Source organism: Episyrphus balteatus, chromosome 2, assembly GCF_945859705.1.
Source record: "Episyrphus balteatus chromosome 2, idEpiBalt1.1, whole genome shotgun sequence".
Classification (NCBI taxonomy): Eukaryota; Metazoa; Arthropoda; class Insecta; order Diptera; family Syrphidae; genus Episyrphus; species Episyrphus balteatus.
Genome location: NC_079135.1, coordinates 81799114 through 81815303, shown reverse-complemented (window position 1 = coordinate 81815303; position 16190 = coordinate 81799114). Strand labels below are relative to the sequence as shown.

Sequence of the window (16190 nt, the reverse complement as noted above, 5' to 3'; positions counted from 1 at the left end):
GGCGTACGTTGAGTCGCCGGGGCCCCGGGGTAAGACTAAATTTCGGGGCCCCTTTGATATTTGGGGGCCCCTTAGTTACGCCATACGTTTTTTTTTGTATGGCTTATTTATTTTTAGGTTTATTTTAATGTTTTAATATGTTCGTAATGCACTTTGCTATACTTACTTAAAATGTCTCTCATAAAAGTAGTAAACACTTGTGCTAGGGGCCCCCAAAATTAAATATTTAGAGACCCCTAAAATAAAAATTTTTTAGCTAAGAATTGATAGTTCTTGGGGCCTCTGTTCTAAAGTAATAAATACATATTTTATTTTCCATCATCAGACATAATTTTTTTTATTTTGGGGCCTCTGAAAAATTATTTTTAAAGCCTCAAAATTAAGTGCTTAGAGGCCCCTAAAATATAATATAATTTTTTTGGAGCCAAGAATTAATAGGTATTGGGGCCTCTGTTCTGAAGTAATATTTGGAATGCCACCAATAACGTAATGTTTTTATTTTGAGCAATGATGTTGGGGCCCCTGAATTTATATTTAATTTTCCATTTGATTGTTTTGAACCACTTTTGAGGATCCTCAAATAATATTTTTTTGCTTTTTTGGGTCCCCTAATGTGTTATTTGTGGTGGCAAAGATTTTTCAAGTAATATTTTTTGGGGCCCTAAGATAAAATTATAATTTTTCTTTTAAAAAAGCAGTTTATTTTTTTGGAGCCCCTGGGGTAACCTTTTTTTAAAATCAATATAGGTACATATATTGTGTGGCTACCAATGCATTATACATTACACTGAATGATATAATTTGTCTCCCTGGTTACTTCGTAACTCAATTTATGCTAACAGTTTCCTTCCCTGCATTGTCTCCAGTGGGGGCCCTGAATTTATATTTAATTTTCCATTTGATTGTTTTGAACCACTTTTGAGGATCCTCAAATAATATTTTTTTGCTTTTTTGGGGCCCCTAATGTGTTATTTGTGGTGGCAAAGATTTTTCAAGTAATATTTTTTGGGGCCCTAAGATAAAATTATAATTTTTCTTTTAAAAAAGCAGTTTATTTTTTTGGAGCCCCTGGGGTAACCTTTTTTTAAAATCAATATAGGTACATATATTGTGTGGCTACCAATGCATTATACATTACACTGAATGATATAATTTGTCTCCCTGGTTACTTCGTAACTCAATTTATGCTAACAGTTTCCTTCCCTGCATTGTCTCCAGTGGGGGCCCTGAATTTATATTTAATTTTCCATTTGATTGTTTTGAACCACTTTTGAGGATCCTCAAATAATATTTTTTTGCTTTTTTGAGGCCCCTAATGCGTTATTTGTGGTGGCAAAGATTTTTCAAGTAATATTTTTTGGGGCCCTAAGATAAAATTATAATTTTTCTTTTAAAAAAGCAGTTTATTTTTTTGGAGCCCCTGGGGTAACCTTTTTTTAAAATCAATATAGGTACATATATTGTGTGGCTACCAATGCATTATACATTACACTGAATGATATAATTTGTCTCCCTGGTTACTTCGTAACTCAATTTATGCTAACAGTTTCCTTCCCTGCATTGTCTCCAGTGGGGGCCCTGGGGTCGGTCGGGGGCCCCGGGGCACCGCCCCGCTTGCCCCAAGGGAGTGTACGCCCCTGCCTCCACGTTCAATTCGAAGATGTCAAACAAAAACAAGAATCAAAAGGGTTGAAATTAAACATGTATCCAAACTTGGTGTATTCCTCCTAATTATTTTCACTTCGAACCAATCCCATGCTGAGAATCAAGAAATTCTTTTACTGGGCGAGGGTTTATTAAAATTCTACTGGAATTGGAGTTTTGAAGTTATCTCTTTCGAATCGAAGGCAATGGGCTTTATGTGACCATATATAGCAGGAAAAAGACGCTCAACCATACGTTGCAGAGGCACCAAAATCGACCTTGCCAATGGAGTGCAAGTCCCAATATCTGGGCATCAGAACACGACGATCTGCTCTATTGAATACATCATTAATATACTGCATTATATGACTTGAGCTTGAAACAAAAAACGTAATACAAATAAATTAAAATGGATGATGAAAACTTTTGATTATGATAAGTTATTCTAAGTTTTTAATCCTTAATTTTGCACATTTTTAATTAATGGAAAAAAGGTAAACAATTTGTTTTGTTTACATATATTTTTTTTTTTTTTTTTTTCAAATAGAATTTCTATACAAGTTAATTTTTCTACAACATTCTACATAATTAATAAGAAATATATCCCATAATTTTATCAAACTATATTACTATCAATATAAATATTATTTAATAAATATTCACAAATCTACTTTACACATTTGAATCAGTAAAACAAAATTAACTATGTACTTGATTATTTTTAATTTATTTATTTAACAGCCATCCGTTTAAATTAATCACATTCTTAATGATTATTACATCAGTAATTTTCCCTAAATTGTTGTTTGCATTTGTAATTAATTACAATATGTATTTGTCTATACAGGGAATGATAAATTATTAAAACTAAGAATTCAGTTAAGAATTTTCTAGAAAAAATCATAAATTTCTTATTCAGATTCTTCTACAAAGAAGTTTAATAGTATTTTTTATTTTCTTAATTAAAGCAAAAACAGTAAATTTATTAATTCAAGTTACTTAGCTTTAAAGTATAGTGCGAGAATTTTATTTTGACGTTTTTTTCCACAAGCATTTAATTAACTTGATGTTTGTTCTTGCAGATTTATACTGTACTATATGACAGGTATTGGTTGGTAGAAAAAATGTTGAGTATTTAAGTGAAATAAAATTTTGCATTAAGATGATTTAAATGCCTTTAGGACAAGTACCTATAAAACCCTCCTCAAGCTATTAAAAGTGAAGCTAATTAATTGACATAACGAGGAGAAGGATAGACAATTTATTAAAGGGGTGAGTGTTTAGGAGTTCGGTGAAAACGTAAACATGTTTGTCTTATAATAGCTCGGATATTGAGATGAAGTAACAAAGCTGCCAAGTTTCATAAGAAGACTATTTTTTTTTTGTCAGCCCTACAATTGTTTCTTGTATTTAGGTAGATAAATATCCAATTATCAGTTATCAGTTAAATAGATCATGTTTAAATTAATTCTGGAAAATAATAATACATTTCAAGTGCCATTTAACCATCAGTGACCTGTTTTTGTTCTTGTCTTTGTTAACTTGTTTCAATTTCAAGATCACGGAAAACCTGACTAAGTTTTGTGGTATTAGACAAAAATCGGTTCAATCTTCAACTGTACTAAAATACAATGATATGAATGATTTATAATATGATCGGAAATCATCGTTTGTCAGTACTGAATCTAAATTTCCTTTGGTTGCAAATGCTCTTATAACAGCGTCGAACCGAATTGAAGAAGGAGTTGAAAGTAGTACTTTGCCAAAAAGCTCTACAGACGAAAAAGAATGGAGAAACATTGGTTTCTCAGTAGAAAAAAAGGAGCAACACGATAAAGGAGCGATCAAGGAAATAGAGGGATGCTATAGCAGAAATAAGGTTTTAAAGCTTTACCAGAAAGTAAAAAGAATAAACAATAAGAACAGCGAAAGAAGTCATATCCAAGTCCAATAAAGCTTAAAGAGCGGACGGCACCAATTCATCTACCAAATATAATCGAAGGAAATCATGCCTGGTCCAGTAGAATGGAATCTCTGAATTGTCTGCCTTATCCTTAAGGAAGGATACCCCCTGAACCGCGACAACTACAGAGGCACTCCTCAATAATAAGATCTCTGTCGTATTGTGTGAACGTCTGAAGGCCTTCGTCAACAATCCGTTAGGTGCATATCAGTGAGGTATAGTACCAGGAAAGTCCACCATCAACCAAATATTTAAATTATCTTGGAAAAAACCCAGAAACAGAAACATTAACACGATACCCATCACATATTCATCTATTTCAAGACCGTGCATGACAGTACCTACAGATAATAGCTACGAGTATATAAAGCAGTGTTTGGTTTTGGCATCCCTGCCAATGTCGTTGGCTGCTCCATCAGGGCCGATAAGGATTTCACTGATACCTTTTGATGTAAAAAAAAGTTTTAAACAAGGCTGCGCATGGATCAATTAAACTATTGGAAATTAAATATTCTTCTTCTAAAAGTCCGATCAAATGCTGAGATATGCGAAGACATTATCGATTTCTTTTAATAAACTTTTTTAGAGTAGGTACTTCATAGTTATTAAAGAATCATCTACGAGACATAATATTTTTGTAAATAAGGGCAAGCCAAAGTAGATGCTAACTGTTCGGTACCTAAGAAGATGAGCTCATTCACTGAGGGAAAAGCCACCATAAAACAACGTGAAATCAATGAAAACCACATTGATTTAATCCTTAAACTTAGCTTGAACTTATCTCCAGCTTTCGTTAGGGACTAATATCTTCTTTAAAGATTACACGTTCAGCCCATGTTCCATAAAATCAGGGCTTTTGGTTAAAAATAAAAGGAAATAATGCCAAACTTATTTTTATTTGTATAAAATGTTTGGGCTTGTTGATCAATTCCACAAAAAATTTAACATTATATTTTCATGAATCATCTTTCTTAAAACCAATCCATTCACCATATCTTTTTTTACTGAAAAAAAAGTATCAGGTATTTTGAAAATGAGTATCATAATTCGACAAGTTCATACGACAAGAATCCCGGCATTATTTGTTAAAAAAAAAATAGAAAAAAATAAATAAAACTTCAACATACATAAGAGATTAATGATGAGATGAGGAAGAGGCAATACAAATTGCGCTGTCTTAATCGTACTGCATTTTTATCTGATGTATTACAAAAAATATCGTGCTGCAAATTGTGTATCCTCCCACACTTAAGTACTTTATTGTTGCAAAAATATTCATACAATTTTCATTATTTATGTTTAAACTTTGCAAAATCTCTTGTATTTAATCTGATGATTAACGAGATATTGATAAAATCTTTTTATGTTACACTATGCACTATATTAACGACGAGTAAATGTATTTTAAAAATTTAAACTAATTGATACCAAACAAATGACAGATTTTGTAGATAATTGCACTCATCACTTTCACTTGCATTTAGAGCTTTTCTATTAAGGGGGAATTTGTTATGCAAATTAAATATAAACAAATCGTTTGAAAATAAAACAAAAAATTGTAATATTTTAGAAAAAATTGGAAATTTAATAGGCACCGGTTCGTATTGCAGAAAATCTTTTGTACAACTGAATAACAAGATTTTTGTTTTATCTGATGGCTCGAAAAAATACAAAAGCATGTTAAAGACCACGTATTTTTAGAAATGCTTTTTCTGAAACAAATAAAAACAATGAATGATAGATGAAGCACACAAGTTTAATGGCGCAAAAATGTGCTTTTGTTTACAACGAATTTAGCTGACAAAACAGAAAAAAAAGTTGCGCATACGTCATGTAAGCCCATATCTTTTAAATTTATTGTGTTTTTGTTTTGCAGATGAAAACAAAACATAAGTACGTATAAGAGGCCAAAGAATTGTTTTATAAGAAAAACGAGGTCAATGATATTGGGACATTCTTTTTATAAGTATGCAAGTGTGTATGTAAATATGTGATTTAATATAGGTATTTACTGGTAACACTATGATAAAGGAAAAACATAACTTGTTGGTTTGTACAAATCTGCTTCAAAAATATCCCTATAATCTTAAATAAAATCAATAACCTTGACGACTTGCTCGTGTTTGAACTACGCATCATGACGCTATTTTGACAATTCTATTATTCGCTTCTTATGTGTTTTATGAAAAATACATTTTTTTCCAACAGAAAGTATTAACTTGCTGGCACGTGGCACTTTTAGCTGAGAGTAAATAAAAAAAATTAAAAGAATAAACAAAAAATAGAAAAATGTATCAAGTAAAAATTGTTTTAAGAATTTCAGAATTTTATACATTTATGTATGTTTATATTTTTGTGTTGAACTCATCTCTCGAAACAGCTGACTTATTTTTGAATTTAATAAAAAAAAATTATAAATATAATTTTTTGACACCCGATGATTAGGAAAGTTTACTAACTTGAAATTTTTTTCTTATATTCGGATGATGGGAGGCAATAAAGCACTTTCATGTAATTACTCAAAATCTATATGTGTATTAGAACATTTTCTTATAGAATATTAGCGTCTAAACTCATTTGTTGAAATTTTAGTTACTTATTTTGTCTCAAATAAAGATTTTTGATAAAAATATCTAAAGGAAGTATTAATCATTGAACTGTCATGTCAGTTTAACTAAATCAATCTTTTTCCATTAAATTTTTGCAATGGGCAAGTATTGGATTCATAAAAACAAACATTGTGCGCTATAACATTTATCATTTCATTCATGTGAGTTTATTTTTTTTTTTTTTTTTTTGAGATATCGTCGATATTCCATACATTTATCAATTACATTCAGACAAAAATATGAAAAGATATACATTTTTATATACACTAATTTGTTAAGGGTACTAGATTCTTTTTATTCTATGGAATTAATAAATGACGTGTTTTTATGTCTACTTATACTCAAACCAAGTTATTTATAGGTACAAATACTCGCTTATTCCGGATCTAAAGCCTAGTACGATGCTGATGCGAAACGAAAAATCACATGCAAAAATGCGAAATCGAAAAAGAAAAATTTCGTTTTCCTTCTGCAGTATGCTGTTCGGCCAGCGAAATTGAAAAGTCTTCACCCCTTTTTCGCACACAAACAATTGACGGGGACAATAATTGTGTGCCGAAAAATGGCATACAACCGAGCATAACCCAAACAAATTGATAGGTCCTAATTTGAAAATAATAAATCCAATTTTTTTTTGGCGGAGTTATACGCAAAAAAACATTTTAGGGATATTTTTGGTCTTTATCTAGTCTAGTTTTGGTAAATATCTAGTCTTGAGCATATTGTACAGCAAAAAATAAAAGTACAATTTATTCCTAAGGGTCTCATCTATCATGTATTTGGAAGGAAAATACTGTGTCCTGCAATTAACCTAGTTTTAAAACCTGTATTTATCCTGTAATTTGAGCAGCAGTATGATAAAATGTAAACTTCAATTTATTGTTTGAAAAAAAAGTCTCAGTGCAATACATTAACACTTAAGAAACAATTGGAACGAATGCACTACATGTACTTAAAAATAGTATTAAAAACATAAATTGATTTCGACGAAATTGACGTTGTTTGTAAACAAAAGAGATGGTTTTTCGCTCCGATTATTGAAAATTAAATTAAAAATTAATTTGTCTGTGATTTATGTAAATTCGTAGGAGACTTACGTTGTTTCTATAGTTTCAAATAGGAATATCAAAGAGCTTAATTATAGGTATGATTTTACAAATAAAACTGAAATTTGTTTTGATCACTTTGTGTTTAAACTGTCATAAACAACACCGAAAAAAAAATTTGATAGTAACAGCTATCAAATTAACATTTTTGAGTGACAAAAGTCGTCCAACAATTATTAAAATATCAATTTTGATATTTTATCATATCATTTTGACATTTTTTAATTTAAGGTGAATAGTAAAAAAAAAAGAGTGTGTGTACACATGTACACGCGTCTGAAGTTATACTTCTCATTCAGTATATGTAAATGAATTTCATTTGATGTTTTTAATTTCTATTATTAAGTAATTAATCCACACTTAGTTTTTTTACATTTTTATCAAGTTAACAATAAATTAATTCTTTCATCCTCCTTGCGTCCATGTAGTTTTCAATTTATTCTGTGAAATTTACTCATGTTGTGCGGTTCAGAACGTACGGTATATGGTTAACGAAAGTAAATGAATTGCGAATAAAATGTGCGATATGGTAATTTTATAAGAATTGTATGTGCTTCAGCACTAGTAGTAGCAATATGGAACTTGCAGGGTTGCTACAAAGCTCAAAAGTTAGCTGAGCTCAGCTCAAATTTTGAGCTAGCTCACTTTTTAGCTATGTACCATAGCTCAGCTCATTTGAGCTGAGCTGAAAGTGAGCTGAGCTGATGGTTGAGCTGAGCTGTTGGGTGAGCTGAGCTGTCGGTGAGCTGAGCTGTTGGGTGAGCTAAGGTAAAGTGAGCTGAGCTGAGCTGTGATGGGTGAGAGGATACATTGATTTTTATTTGGAAAGTATAATGAAATATGAAGATATTTTAAACTTTTATAAAACACCATAGCTTAAGATGTTTGGTTCTAGAGTTCTAATTTATTAATGGAATTATTTTAACACATGGATATTTTTATAAATAAAACAGATAATTTTTCGTGATTTTTTTTCTTGGTTTTTTAATAGTAAATATATTTCTATTTTTTTACTAAAATATTTATTTTTTTATCATAAAAAAAAATTCCGGTACAATCCGGTTTTTCGACTTTTTTCAAAATTCCGAGAAAATCGCGTTTGAAAGTTGGGGTAAATTTTTTTTTCGAAAAATCCCCGAATCTTCGAACGCTCCTGGAAGCTAAACCGCTTGAGAGCAATTTTTGGGAATGATGCCAAATGATAGCTTGTGTCATGGGCCTACGCTTTGCAAATTATCAGATTTTTAAAAAATCGCCTTCCATGTTAAACCACCACATCATGCCTTTTTTTCCAGAATCGTGCCTATTTTTTTTTTACTTTTAAGTTGTCCCGGTTTGAGAACGCGTGGACCTACAGGGATGGGAGCTGTACCCAAATGTAGGTTAGAGTCCCCGCTACCTTTTGGCATCAAAACATTTTTTTTCATTTTCTTTAAAATTCCGAGATATAGGCGTTGGAAGTTGGGGGCGCTCACTTTCAGCTCAGCTCAATTGAGCTGAGCTATGGTACCTAGCTCAAAAGTGAGCTAGCTCAAATTTGAGCTGAGCTGTGAGCTGAGCTGACATGGAAATTACCACATGCAACTTACCACACGCAACTTGCCACATACAACTTGCCACACGCAACTTGCCACATGCAGCTTGCCACATGCAACTTGCCACAAAAAACTTGCCACATACAACTTGCCACATACAACTTGCCACATGCAACTTGCCACATGAAACATGTAACTTGCAACGTGTTGTGTGTTTTATGTTTGCCGTACTGCGGCGTACTGCATTTTTAAATACTAAAGTACTGCCTACTCTAAAGGTGAAACGACAGCCCTGCTACCCAGGGTGATCGCGTCATAATCCCTTTGACATTCTTGTCAAAAAGTAAATTTTCATACTCACCCTCCCATAAGAAGTATAACTTCAAAAATTTCACTTTGGCAATTAAAATATCATTTTGACATTGTTTTAAGTTTTAGCGGATAGTAAAAATTTCACTTTGACAATTAAAATATCAATGTTGACTAGATTCTACGTTTTAATTTATTATAATGAAACCTACTTCTTTCTTTTTCTTTTTTATTATTTTTATTTATAAAAGTATGAGTATATTTTCTTTCTTTTTTCAAAACATTCCTGAAAGTGAATATTCTTTACAAAATAGTGGTGATATTAAAAACGAAACGGTATTTTGTACCTAAGCAAAAGTTCTACAGAATATATTTTTTATAAATTTTGCTACACACATCAAAAGAAAATAGAACGTTTTTTCTTCTCCTGCAAAATTTAAAATCATGGACTTATCATGTTTTGAAAATAAATGATTCAATTAGGTATCAAAAAGTTTTTTGGCCCATGTGACTGTTATGTAATTTACAAGTTACAAGTTTCCGACATTTTTAATGTGAAAATTTTGCCTTTCAAAAAAATACTACATATTATGTTTCCTTGCACGTAGTACTTTTACTTACTCGTAATACACAAAGTCAAGAAAAGCTAACACTCTCATTAAATTACCTGGGTTTTCTTAGATTGTATCTTCATCTGGCACATAAACAAAGCTTATAATTAAATTTAAACACTTACTTTTAATTAACCATATAAGTAATTTTTAATGGAGCACTGCTGTGCATTTAAATTACTTTATCGATGAAGATGTAAAAACAAATATATGTATAAATACAATTTGGTGTGTATGTTCCTCACATCACAGGTTATGGATGTTTTAAAACGTTTTACATTTTTAATGAAGAAGATGCATGTATATCTAACCTTTGCGAAAATGTTTTATTTATTATGAGAACCATGAATCTCAAAGGGCCATAAAGCTATATAGGTATCATTATGTTTTCGTTAGTTTTTCAGTAGCAAAACCAAGTTATTTATAAAGACACCTACCTTAAAAGGGTTTCATTTGATCTTTATACCTATTCTTAGTTCTAACAATAAATGAATCAGTCAGCCACTCAAAATCTTTAAAACGATTGAGCAACTCAATGCTGTGACTAAAATCTGAGGCTCAAATCTGAGCCTACAATCTCCAACTCAAGTTTGTGACTCAATTCTGAGTTTGTAACTCAAACCAGGTTTAAGGCTGAAATCTGGAAACTGTCAACACAATCTACTTGTGTTTGATTTAATTTAGAAAAAAACAAATCTTTCAAAGGTCAATTACAAAGTACAACTCCAAAGTTGGATAAATAACAAGTATGAAAAACTAAATAAAATTGCATACAAATTGTGCATTGCATCGTTTTTCATTTTCTCAGTGGAAAATTTCATACGTGAACAATTAAAAGCTAAGGTATAATATTGATCCTACTCTGGCAAATAATAGTTATGTACGTCTTCTTATTCTTTCCCACAATTGCCGGTTGCCGGTAAATTAATTGACATTGCATCACGACTGCGACGTGAAACCTGAAAACACATAACGCTAACGCCGCCGCGCCGGTAATGCTTCAATCAATTGCATTTGCAACAACGTAATAGTTACAACGGCACTCAAGTTGTTTATTACGATTCGATTCAATGGATCTCCTTCTCCATGCATTTCTAATATTATTTAATTTTTCTGACGATTTTGCTGTGCATAGAAAAGTTATATAGATATAATTAGTGCGGTAAGGTGATAATTACTGACTTAAGAATGCAACATCAATAAAACGTAATAGTTATGCCATAGTAACGTAAAGTGTGAGTAAATACCTAAAAGCAGAAGGTAAATTTATTATACGATATACCTTTTGTAAACAAAAAGTTTTCCTTCTGATGGACAGCTGTAATAGAGAAACAATTATTTAAATACGATAAAAGTCGTTTTAGTAATAAATTATAAAATCATTAGATTTTATGTACATTACTTATAGTAATGATTTTATGTAGTTACATTTTAGTAATCAAACTCTTTAAAAATTTCTTTATATTACACATGAATATTTTTGCATCAATTTTTAAGCTCATCGAAAAAAAACTTCCCAAAAAGGTTTCAAATACACAAAACATTATATCGAAAATACCAGCTTCCCTCATTGACCGGTTAAAGTTATCAAGAAAAAAAGATTCAGAACAAAATAGATCGGTTTTTACTGGGTTTTCATATAATTTTCAATACCAATAAATCAATGACAAACACTGAAAAGAGTTTTTGCTCAAATGAAACTTTCCATTGAATAGTTAGTTTTTTATTAAAAGTATTTAATTATTTTCTTGATATGCAAATTTAACGTTCGTGTCAGCTGATTGACATTTTAAACAAAATGTAACAAATCGTTATACTTTTGATTTGAATTCCAATTTCCCTTGTTTAACTGATGGCGGGTTGATTGAGTGGCTTAGCTTATAATAATTTACCTGATTGCTTAAGACGACCTATCGTGTCGTCGGCCTCATAAGGAAACCTCGTAACTCACAAACTCATAATTTTACAGGAGAGACGAAAGAGTAGAGAAACAACAGAGTAGTTGGGAGCAGTGGCGTATTGAGGGGGGGGCTCAGGGGGCTCAAGCCCCCCCCAAGCCTTCCAGATCATGTTATTTTTTACATAATTTCATTGTAATGTATATGCTTCACTGAAACTTGTTCGTAAATCTTATAGATTTAGAGGCAGCTCACATGCTCGAGCCCCCTCCAAGTTCTGAAACGGCTATTTGTGTTTGTTTGAGTAAGAGCCTTAGCTGTAGCTGGGGGTTGGGTGGTTTTTTTCGGATTTAAGTCCAATTCGAAATTCTTCAGATCACTTTTTAATATAATACGTACGTCGAATATCATCACCGTGTAATTTTGCAAAAGTTCTTATGCAATCTCGATAAACACTTTTTTCAAAAATTATATACTTCTCAAAGCTATTGGAAATAGAAATATTTGATATCTCAAAATCTTAGTGGTCAACATATGTAACTAATGGTTTCTTTCAGCAAATGCCAGTTTGGACTTCGAATTCGGATTATAAAAGCAACATATTACGAAAAAATATATATTTCGAATTAAACATCTAAAATAATTTAATGGAAAATTAGTTTCTAGGCTTTCACTTTCTGCATTTTTCACTCATTTAGATTTTCTGATCGAATTCAATTCACATTATTTCTGTTTGTAAATTTGGTGCCTTTTTTAATGAATCTATAATTTTTAGACAAAATATTATCATAACTTATTTGTGTCTCCTTATTTTTTCTCTTGAATTCTTCTTTTTTTTTCATTAAAATTGCCGATAAAATTGCATCCAGCAGTAATAATTTAACTTCAGAAACAAAATTAAAAAGGATGATCCTTCAGCTATGACAGTTCGAAGCAATTTCGAAGTTTTTGAAATTGATCCAAATGAAGAATATGATATTTTATTTCACGTGAAATCTAAAAGTGATTTCAATTCACTTTCGGTCGAATTGCGGAACAAGAACTTTAAAAACAGGAGACAGCAGTACGAAGCTGTCGACGTCGAGAGCAGTTAAATGCTACTATACCACTTTCAGTATCGCAGCACAGCGCTTCACTCTCGATCAAAGGTGAATAAAATAGAGAGAAAAATTTTTCGTACCCCTCTAAAAAATGTTTGAAAAATTTTCTAGCCCCCTCCAAATTTTTTTCTGGATACGCCACTGGTTGGGAGTTAAATGCTGTTAAAAAATTTGAATTTAATGTCCTTTTCGTTTGGCCGCACAGTGCGGCGACTAGTGGAAAAAAATCAAAAATAAGAATTTGCCAAAAATGTGAAGCAAGTATGCCAAATTCAAGGTAATAATTCTAAATGAATGAATCGACAGTTAATTTATGATAAAGTTCAATTTTCTGTTGTCAGAGATCCTCAGAAGATCAATAAAAAAACAAACAAACAATTAGAGAAAGATTTGTAGTTAAAAGAGCATTTACTGAAGAAAAAAAGAACATATGATATTTTTTTTGCTAGGTTTACAATTTTACATTCAGGAGAGAAAATATAATTATTCTAACTGCATTTTTTTTTTCTACATTTAAATTTAAATTTTTTTTTGAGAGTCCAAATCAAAGCTTCTTTGTTCGTGTTAAGTACTAACTTTGATGATAAGCCATATATTTTGAGAGGGGTCACATGGGAAAAAAGTGTTTTTATTTAAAGAAAGAAAACAATTATATCTTTTAAAAAAAGTAAGTTTTTTCTGCAGAAACTTGCGCTTTCTCTTGCAACAAGTGTTTGTTTACGAGTATTTTTTACATAATGTGTTCAGCTAGGGAGCTTTTTGATGTTTGTTTTTCCAACCCAACAGCCCGATTGCCTGGTGTTTTGCAGTTAATGAAGTCAAAAATAAATATGCAATCAAATTTAGAGCCTGAAAATCAAGAAATCTTAGCAAAACACTTGTTTTCCCCCATACATACAAGTTCCTGGATTGAATCATGTATACAAAAGTAGGCGTGGCAGGGGGCGAATAGGGTCGACACTATTTTGTGTTTTTGAACTCGCCTAGATAATCAAATTTCTTCAATTTTATTCAAATTGTGCAAGCCGTTTTCTAGATATAAATATGCACACTCAGAAGTGGGCGTGGCAGGGGGCGTGGAAATTTCGCTAAAGTTTATAAAACTTGTTGTTATTACATTTAAAAACAATTTTTTTTCCAAACTCAACTTATTTTTAAAAATTTGATTTTTTCCAACAATACAATCAACGCACTTTGGGCCGTCCAGAAGCCTTCTGAAAGTGTTTTATTTGCACGAAACTGACAGACAGAACGCTTCTCAGAAGAGAAATTTTCTTCTTGATTTCAAATCAGAATTCACTCAAAATGGGCAGGTTCAGAAACGTTAGGGACTAAATATTTAGGTAATTTCTCGGTCTCTGATTGGTCAGCTGTCAGAAAAAAATCCTTCCAATTTAGGTAATTTTATTGGAAAGCTAACTGGAAAGTTAGGCAAGAAAATTTTCCCTAAAAATTTAGGAAAGTTTTTTTTGTCAACATGACAGCAGATTGTTTTTATTTAAAGAATTAATTTAGCAAAATTAAATTTATTTGTGTGAAAAACAACTAAAAAGTGCACTATCGGTTATAATTAATTTTATTTATTCATTACAGTTAAGTGAAATTTGGTGTCTTACCCATGCGAAATAAATAAATTTAAATAAATTTCGAAATTTGACAATAGCATGAAAGATGAAATCCAAACTAATTTAGTCAATTGACTCAAATTTCCGTTCAGAAAATGACGTTGCCTAAATATCTAGTCCCTAATATTTCCTGAACGTGCGCAATCACTAATAAATAATTACCTAAACGTCAAATCAAATTTCCTAGTAGAAAACCAAACAAATTTTAATTGATTATTCACCAATACAGATATAAAATTTTAAGAATGGAGTGGAAGCGATTCATATTGTTTTATTGGATTTCAGAATTAGTGAATCCTTGAGTGAAACCAATCGAAAACGACATAAGTCTATTTAGAGTTTTTGGAATGACTTCAAATTTTCTGGATTGATCCGCTGACATATTTGCTAAAAAAAATGGCATTCAAAAGTCATTTCCGAAAAAAAGGTGGAGTTACGAGGTTTCCTTATGGAGGCCGACGCTATGTATCGTGTTTCCTATATTATCTATAGCATCTTTCTCGGCTCGGAATCAGCTAATTCTCCAAGAATATCAATTAAAACAATTTTTTTTTAATATAAGAAAGTTGGAAACCGCTGAATTTTTTCCATCTTTTTTTGGTCTAACCTTCATGAAAAAACACTTTTTAAATAGCGTACGAGAACAAGTGTAACTAATCTGAAAAAAGTTGTGACGTCACCAAAGTAAACGTAATACTAGATTGATTTTTGATTCTGAATGTAACACTATATAATCCGAGAACGACTTGTCAGACCGAAAAATGTAAATGACATTTTGTCTTGGAAATCTAATAATCTTTCTTTCTCCCATTCATCATTTTCTTGTAAGTGTTATAATTTCAGAGTTAGAGCTATACAAAGTATATGTTTTTAACTATGTGGGAAACACTGACAAAAAACATACTTTTTCGCCTTCTTACTCTGAAATAATAATAATTCATATAAGAAAAATGGTTTATAGGTTAAAGAAAGATAATAAGTTTTCTATCACAAAAGTCATTTTTATTTTTTTTTAGACAAGTCGTTCGAGATTTTGAGAGTTGCCTACGTGTTTTTCAAAATGACAGGTTTCACACAAGTCAAAACGTTACACGGACTGAGATTTGAACTGAGCTGAAGAATTTACTTCCAACTTCGTAGTTAAACGTTTTTGGTAAGTCCTTAAAGCATGTTACGCAGATCGAGCGAAGTTTTAGCTCCCATACAAGTTATCGAAAAATTTAGCCGAGCTTAAATTTATTTGAGAACTTTAGCCGGGTTTGAGCGGAGATTAGGATTAAGGACCAAAATTAACCGTTTTCTTGAAGTCGGTTATGACAACCGATTTCAACGAAAATTTTTGTGTAGAATTTTTTTAGTAATCTTATGTCGTTTCCGATTGGCTTATCGGTGTTCGTTAATAATCAAATATAAATTATTTATTTTCCACTCGATTCTGAAATTTTCTATCTGTGTTGGTAAATAATCAAATAAAAAATATTTTCTTTTGCATCAGGAAATTTTGCTTGCCGATTAAGTAAATATGAAGTAATTTTGAGTCGATTCTAATTTGAAATCGGGAAGAGAATTTCTTTTCTGAGAAGCGTTGTTCTGTCAATTTCGTGCCAATGACACGCTTTTAGAAGTAGAAGAAGTTTAGAAGATGGATTTCCAAAAAAAAAAAAATTTTTGGAAAACTTAAAAAAACTTCATTTTTTTTATCAATTATTTGAAAACGAATCAATAAAAATATATTATACAAAATTTTTTACACCGAGAGCCCACGGCAAATTTTGGGAGTGGAGGTATAA

The 16190-nt window shown here is 31.3% G+C and overlaps 1 protein-coding gene across 1 annotated transcript in view; it reads right to left on the bottom strand.

Annotated features, from left to right (window-relative positions):
- Positions 1 to 4938, bottom strand: part of LOC129910674 (uncharacterized) — a 32606-nt gene extending 27668 nt beyond the window's left edge. Inside the window, exon 1 of the mRNA XM_055988144.1 lies at positions 4735 to 4938. The gene's annotated coding sequence lies outside the window, so the exon portion shown is untranslated. The remainder of the gene's footprint in view (positions 1 to 4734) is intronic.
- Positions 4939 to 16190: the final 11252 nt, after the last annotated feature.